We start from the raw sequence: 9,142 nt of genomic DNA on the forward strand, positions 1-9,142 counted from the left end.
ATTGAGTTAGTGAGCTTGGGGACCAAACAGAAGTATATATAACCAAGATTCCATCAAAATTTTGTTGGCTATGTTTCTAGTGTTCCACAAATCATGGTAGAGGACTGTAGAGGGAGTAATGGACCACTCCAGAAGCTTCCAACAAGAAATTAATTAACTGCACTTGATTTCTATAATTTCAGGAAATGACTGCAATTGGTTTCCTAAATTGAAGGAAATGACTGGTAGTTTGTTTCCAAATTATCAGCGGCAGTTGGGGAAACATAAAGGGAGGTTAACATTGATATGTACAACCATTCATCTCAAATCAAGCTATTGCAGGGCGCTTTACCTCCCAAACTTCATGTCCCCACAAATATCCTTCTTCACAAACATACATTTGCCTACTTATTTCATTAAAGAAGTTAGTTTTCGATATGAACGCAACTCCTCTGCTTCATCCAATGTAATATTGTGTGAATAACAAGTGAATCCCTGTGTCAAACCTTGATGAACATAGTTTCCAAGGCATGGCTTTGCCACGCTGGCTTTTCTGGTTCGAAAGTAGTAGCTGCTTTGCTCCACTCCAATGCATACGCAGTATCCATCACATTTTTCTCAGTGGTGGAAACCATTCTATGCTTAACAACGCATTGGATGGAACCTTGTCATGCGTAAAAAGGTGTTGTAAGATCGGCAACTAAAACCGAACATTTAATAAAACCCTGTTATGTGTAACAAGGCACTGCAAAATCAATGGTGATATGTGTAACAAGGTGTTGCAAAATTGGTAGTAGACGAGGGAAATGCTGACAAGGTTTATTGAAATAAAATCTTGTTGCTTTTTCCCTACAATCTGCTTGAAGATATATGTCACGAGTAGATGAAAATCTGAGGTGAACAAATTCAAAAGGAATGCCCATCAGCGTAATTAAAATGACTAAAAGTAATATGTGGTGAGAATCAAAATTTTATTTAAGCTCATGTAAAGGGTGAACAACCAAGGTGGTCAGAAAGTTAGCATGTTGTGGGCAACGCAAGAGAATTGTCATCGGAAAATGCTTTAGAACAATTTTAAGGTTATTTCGTGAGTTGCTTTTGGCATCAACTTATTTCCTTCGGCTTGTCTACTGAGCTAACATATTTACCCATAATGTTATATTTCGTTAGAATTTAACGTTTTTTTTTCAAAAAATGAATCATAGAAGTGCTTTAATTCTTTTTTAGAGTGGAAATAGATTTATCACCATCAAAAACTTTGTAGGCACTCAAAATATTGAAGTTTGACAACTATAACTTAGATTTCCCAAAATTTCTGCCAGATTTTGGCAAAAAATCATGCCGAAATTTCCACTATTTTCCAAACTAATTTTATGGCCTTCGTAGACTACTCTATTCCCTTTTATTGAACCTTATGGCCCCTACTTATTTTATTTTATTGAAACATTATCTACTTTTATATATAACACAATGTTGGAGCTAAGAGAAACAATTGTGTGAAACATGATTTTTTGTTCAACGGCCTCACTAAATCCATGCAAGAATCAGAATGAGGAAGAATAAGTTGTAAGAGGATTGTAGAACCCTTTTATGGGTATAGGTTTAATGTGTTATCATTGATTTTTAACTTTCATTGCTTATTAAAATATCTATATTTTACAGTGGTAGGTGAAGAAGTGTTTATTTATATAATGAGGAGGATGGTTATAATGTGAAGGAGTTTTGGATTCATAATAAACAATATATGTTGTATGACCAAGATTAAATTTTGTTATCATGTTATGTATTAAAAATTCATGCCGGAATTATGATGTAGATTTTCAATTGCTCATGAGATTTTAATCAAAATCATAAGACACAAATTTACTCTCCTGATTTGCCTAATTCAATTCACAATTTAGGACATGAATCACAATTTAGGTCACTAGAGGTATCTCCATGGGTTTACAACTCTCCATGCAAAATCTATTCAGTATCTCATTCACATACTTTCTTTGAGAAATACAAAATTCCCCATCGCCTTGCCATTATTCGAACATGAGGAAGTAGTGCATGAGACCCATGTCTTTCATTTCAAATTCCCATGCAAGGTCCTCCTTGCAAGATATGTTCATCTACTCATCACTGGTTGAAATCAAATCATCGACATATAAGACAATAATAAGCAGTTTAGTTTCTACCAATATGTGATTGAGGTTTTCATCTGCTTCACTCTTGGTGAAGCCCAAACTAGTGAGATAGCTATCAATCCTAGTGAACCAAGCACAAGGTGCTTGTTTGATATTGTACAATGCTTACCTAAGTCTGCACACAAGACTCTTGATCAAATGTCTTAAAACCTTCTCGTTCCTCGATGTACACCTCCTCCTCAATAACTCCATTGAGAAATGGTGTTTTTACATCCATTTGGTGGATATTCCACTCTATTTGGGCAACCAATGGAAGAATTGATGTAATGGATGAGTACCTTGCTACATCAAAAAAAGTCTCCACATAGACAATTCGCTCAACTTGAGAGTATCCCTTCACCATAAATATGGCCTTATACTTCTTTATGCTTCCATGTGCTACATGCTTAACCTTAAATATGCATCTCAAAGGCACAACTAATTTATCTGCTAGTCTTGGGACCACTTCCCAGACACTGTTCTTTACAATGGATTTGTAGACTTCCACCATTGCATCAACCCATATAGGTTGCTCTATTGCTTCCTAGAAAGAGGATGGCTCAGTATCTACAAGCTTAATCATTCAATCCATGTAGCCAGTGTAACTTGAGGGGACCACCTTTCCCTACGGAAATTTAAAGGAGCTACGACATTCTCCCTCACATCCAGCACAAGTATATCATATTTTCTAGTTCTTTTCCTACATTCTCTGGATAGTTCCACCTAAGTGGATGTCTCCACTCTCTGGTCCTCAATTTTTGGTTGCCCTGAAACTTCCTGAGGCTCCTCATTTGGATATAAAATCTCCTCTTCTATAGTGATCTAAATCTCCCTCTCAAGATAGCACCACATCACTTTCTCCTCATCATACTTTACATCCCTTTGCACAACTGCAATTCTGTGGTAAGGTAAGTACACACAGTAGTTGTGAGGAGTTTCTATCTAACTAAAAAATACCCCGAACTTTGTTTTAGGCTCAATATTCTTCCTTGATTCTTTTGATACATGGTAGTAAACAGAGGGTCCAAAAATCTTAAAGTGTGACACATCCAAATTTCTCCCCGAGAAGACCTCTTGTAGTGTAGTCATGCGAAGTATACGATGAGGACTCTAGTTCTACAAATACAGTGTTTCACTGCATGCCTCTTCCCACCAATGCAGTGGTAGGCCTTGGTCATGCAACATAGCCTTTGCATCTCCCACAATGCTACAATTATTTTTCTCATACACCCTATTCTTTTTGCATTTTTGAGGGATTTTCAACTCTCTTAGAATTCCTTATTTTGCACATAAATCTTTGAAGCCATTCGAAACATCCTCACCTACATTATCACTCACGAGAGCCTTCACCTTCTTGTTGATTTATTTCTCAACCAGTGCCTTGAATTCTAAAAACTTGGAGAATGTCTCATCCCTCTTCTACATGAATAAGATCGAACATTTCCTTAAGAAGTCATCAATAAAATGACAACATATTTGTGTCTGACAGTGGAGGCTACCAAGAAGGGTCAACAGACATCAAAATGGATCCTTTCCAAGACTGTCTGTGCTTTGCTCTCATGATCATGTAATATGGATTTTGCATACTTCCTCATGGTACATCCTTTACATAAATCTTACTTCTCAAGTGCTCCTTTAGGAAGGCTAGTGATTATTTGTTGCATAATCTTCTAGGAACCATGATACAAATGGCCAATTCTTTTGTGCCAAATTTCACTGACATCACAACTCTACACTTTCTTCACCTTACTATTTAATATAGCACAATCTTCCAAATATAGCATACACATGTTGTTGACATGAAATCTAATCTTGTTCACCTTCCCCATGGCAATGTGCCTAAGGAATGTATTCCCTTTGTTGAAGATCAAATCATAACCAGGGTATTTCAAAACTGCAAGAGAAATGGTATTTTTCATTAGGATTGGAATGAACATGACATCCTTGAGTCATAGAGGGGATCCTAACTCCCTCTCAAACATGATTGTACTGATCCTAGTCACATTGTACCTTATTTCATCTTTGAGTTCAATGTGCATATATAGATATTTCTCGTCGAGGTCACTGGAAAACTCTCTACACCCTGTCATGTGGAATGATGCACCTAAGTCGAAGTACCACATACTCCCCACCACTGTGTTGGTCATACATGCGATAAGGATGAAGTGAAGCTCAAAATGTGAAGCCAAGGATTCACTTGATTCACCTCTTGAGGTCTTCCTGTTTGACTTTTTTTGTGGATATTTTGTGGCATGGTACCTGAATTCATGACAATTTAAACATTTTATTTTGGAAAAATATTTCTTCTTGCCCCCTTGGCTACATTCTAGTTTGGGTTGAGATTTATTCCCTTTTCCCTTCTTTCCCTCTCCAATCAATGTAATTTTTTCTTCATTCTCACTCATGGATGAAGTCCCATATTTGGTATTCCAGCTTATTTCCTCCTGTACCAAATCAAACCATAAGGGTTCACATTCCAGTAGTTTCACCCTACCGTTCATTGAATCTTGGTAGTTATGCCAACTTTCTGGAAGGTCTATAAGGACTAAGCTTACTAAGTCATATTACACAACATTAACACCAACGCCGCAAATTTCATCATCAACTTGTGTGAGCTTTCTCAGATACTATAGAATAATGTCATTCTTCTACATCTTCATATTTCAAAGTTTGGCTTTGAGGGCTTGCTTCCTATGGTCGCTACTATTCAAAAATAGATATGTTAGTGCTTGCCACATTTTTTAAGGAGTTTCTTTCCCATATATATTTTAGATAATGTAGTCTCTCACTCCCTCCAATATTATTCTCCTTGACATGGCGACATCTTTCTTCCATTGGGCTAGGTTATGTGCATCAGATGCCTGTGGTTTTGCAATGTCTTTCTTAACATATTCTAGCCATCCGTGTTCATCCAACAATGCCTCCATGCAATCCTTTCATGTATTGAAATTAGAGTTTCTTTCTAAGGCATACTCTAGTCTCAACCCCTTGAAGGTCATCTTCCCAACTCTGTAGAGGTCTTGCTATGCTGAACCCAAAATTTAGTCCTCCTAAGAAAAAACATCGAAATTCTTGTTCTAATGTGAATCAATATTTCATACCATGTAGAAATTATGGTGTATATTTAAAAATTCTCATGAAATTTTAATGAAAATCACAATATACAAACCTACTTTACTCCTCTGTGAAATTCAACTCACAATTTAAGACATCAATCACAAACATGCAACAGGAAATAACACACATGCACATAGTATTTTTCTAGGCAAAAGCAATCTGCTAAAAACCCCTATGCTTGCTTGCATTAATATGATGAATAGAGATTTATTGCAATTAATAGCCTAATATTAGCTCATCCTGCAAGTGAGTAACCTATCTCTCTACTCACCGAGAAGCTTTGAACCATACTTAGTCAATTTATGCCTCTACTTGAACCCCTATTTCCTTGCACAATTCCTAATGAAATTAGGCCCCTATTATTTAGTATTTTTCTCCAAAATTCTTACACAATTCCCATGTTTGATCATCTGGCTGCATGCATCACTTGTAAGCTCAAGACTATTCTACAATTGATGTTACACTACCTTGAAATCTCCACCGCAACTGGGGAACTCGAATTCACTGCATGCACTAGAAATTTTGAGTTGATTGATTAATTCACTAGATGATCACTAAATTATATAGAAGTCTCACTACACACCTGACCTTGCACTAGTTCCTCTAACAATTATAACTAGTTTAACTTAAGACAACTTGAAATCACTGACATTGATGGCTACAAATTAGAAATCACACCTGCTTAACTGAACTCCAATTCCTCTAACTCGAATTTAGTAAGTAAAATGGGTGAGATTAGCCATGTCACACAAGATAACTACATCCAAGTTGTCTATTGATGTGGAAATTTGAATTTTCTGAATTTTACAAAGGAAAAATCAAGTTGATAATTTCTTACTGCATTTTTCAACAATTTAATAGGGATTATACATATATTTTCAAACGCATTTTTATAGGACATTCTTCTAGTGTCTATTTTGGAAAGGATGTGATGCACTCATGGGATATTTGAAATAGTTTAATGGTTTGATATTGTTGGGAGGCCAACAATATCACAACTAATAAAAAAGGTTGAAGTTTAACTATCAATGAAAAGGAGCATATTCATCATATCCCTTAATATAAAATTGAATCCACACAATCATGAATCATTATGGAAAATGGCTAAGTGCAAATCGACCTCTCCCCACATATCAAGCAGAATGTCAATAATACTTTTTCATTATGCTACATGCTTATGTGCACTTTCATTTCTAATTAATTAATTTCTTTAGTTTAATGGTTTGATTTTTTTGCGAGGCCAACTCTATGGTTGAATCAAAAATTAATATCACAACTAAGAAAAAAGGTTGAAGTTTAACTATCAACGAAAAGGAGCATATTCATCATATCCCTTAATATAAAATTGAATCCACACAATGATTAATCATTATGGAAAATGGCTATGTGCAAATCGACCTCTCCCCACATATCAAGCACAATGTCAATAATACTTTTTCATTGTGCTACATGCTTATGTGCACTTTATTTTCTAATTAATTAATTGCTTTAGGAAATTACAATTGTGATGGGATAATGGAGATAACAATTGATGTGAAATATATCCTTATTTGTTTGTCTCTATCTGTGATTGCATCATTTGGTATGGTGAACTCTAGCATCTAGAAATCTTCCCCCATTCAACCAAGTCAAATGAAACTTATCAAGAAACCTAGCTTGAAACTTCATCATTCAAGCAAGAAAAACCTTTGTTAGTTATATGTTCCATTCTTGAATTAAGTATCATTACATAGGAATTAGTTTTTGGGTAGTCTAGATGTTAGTTTTCATTGGTGTGAATTGGGGATTAAGTAATTCAAGTAGTTTGTGCCCCATGCATTCACATCAAACATCCAAACTGTGATCCCATCTCCAGGAAGATGGATTTTGGGGAGCTTCAAGAAACATGTTTTCTCTGCAACATACCATGGATGTTATAAAATATTAGGACACCTCTTTCCATACCCTTACTAACAAATCAATTCGGAAATACAGTAATTATAATTTGAAGGTGAACATCATTATAGGTATATTGCTCTAGAAAAAGAGAAAAATGAGCACAATGGAAGCAATTGTTCAAAAATTATGTTCTCTTAAAGAATTTCCTAAAAACGATAACTACCAGAAATCACATTCCATGAAATCTCTCTTACTACCATAACAATTTCAACTAATTCCTACGACCAACACCATAAGTTGTACATAGTATAAGAATCCTCTCCATTGCAATGGACCAATAAGCACTAGGTATGTAATTTACACATGTAAAAATATTCTGTGAAAGTCTTTCCTTACCTTTAAATAGTATCTAAATATCTTAGATCCAATTTTATGTTCTTGAAATATATAATTTTCCTTCAATATTTACAATCGTTTCATTCAAAAATATTTTGAAAACCATTTCAGCTTTTGAATATTATTTGTGCATAAACATGTTAAGGAAAAACTAATAAGACATGTAAATCTTACAAGGAATCCCGTTTTATATGAGTCTATAGTCTCATGTGAGTTGTCAATATAACTTTCTTCAATTATCAATATAAATTTCTTAGTGCTTATAGATATATATAGCATTCATGAATATAGTTTATTTTATATGAGTCTATAGTCTCATGTGAGTTGTCAATATAACTTTCTTCAATTATCAATATAAATTTCTTAGTGCTTATAGATATATATAGCATTCATGAATATAGTTTATTTTTAATAATTATATTAGTTTTTTTGAATAGTTTTTATTATTAATAAAAATATAATCAAACTGATTTGTATTATCTTTGTGTTATTTTCTCTAATCACTAATGTAATTAGAGAAAAAATATACCCTTAATTATGTTATATATAATCAAAATTATGTAAAATAATATAGGTTTAATAATGTATTATTTTGATTTTAATTTAATATAATTTAAATAAAAATATATTTAATTATTTATAAATTATAAGTATTTTATTGAATATATGTTTAATAATGTATTATTTTAATTTTAATTTGAATTTAATATAATTTAAATAAATATATGTATTTAATTGTTTATAAATTATAAGTATATTGTTGAAAAATATGAAAAACATATGTAATTACTTTATATAATTTAGACGTGTAATCTTTTTGCTCAAATAAATTTCAGTAAGTTTAAATTCGAAAAAAGTTGTTCTGAGCATACTAGTATCTCACAATATTCTTACAGGTATTGAGCCTTGACATTAACCTACTTAGCCACTTTGATACACCCATGGATATTTACAACATGTTTTCATTACGCTATGCATAACAGTCTAATTATGTAAACTATAATTATTAATAACAATTTTGGGGGTTAAGCTGGAGAAGGAGGGGCTGCAGACGAAGGGGCAAGAGGTTCCGCCGCAGTAGACCCAGTATCAGCACCCTGGTCCGCAGCAGTGCAGCAGTGTAGTGACTTTTTAATATGGTTGGTTCTTTCCTGTTTTGTTTATATATATGCTGAAAGGCAAAAAAGACTCTAACTTGGTAGTAAGCCTAGCTGTTTATATCGCATGGATAGAAAGACTGGTTATGTTTTGTTTTTGGATGGCTTTCAAACATTTCAGATGGTTAGCCTGGTTTCCCTTAAGGGCGGGCGATGACCTGTCCATGTTATGTAATTGTCCAATGTTTTTATAGTAATGCCAATAGAGTACCGCACTAGCTTACAAAAAAAAAACAATTCTATGCAAAAATTATACTATTAATTATCTTATATATATAATCAAAATTATCTAAAATAATCTAAGTTTAGTAATATATCACTTTAATTTTAATTTAATATAATTTAAATAAAATTATGTATCGAATTATTTTTAATAATATACTTTATGTTATTGAAAAATATGAAAAACATATGTAATAGCTATTATATAATTAAGATTTGTAATTC

Source organism: Pinus tabuliformis, chromosome 8 (genome assembly GCF_031772625.1).
Source record: "Pinus tabuliformis cultivar Carrire ecotype Pingquan chromosome 8, CPIR1, whole genome shotgun sequence".
Lineage (NCBI taxonomy): Eukaryota > Viridiplantae > Streptophyta > Pinopsida > Pinales > Pinaceae > Pinus > Pinus tabuliformis.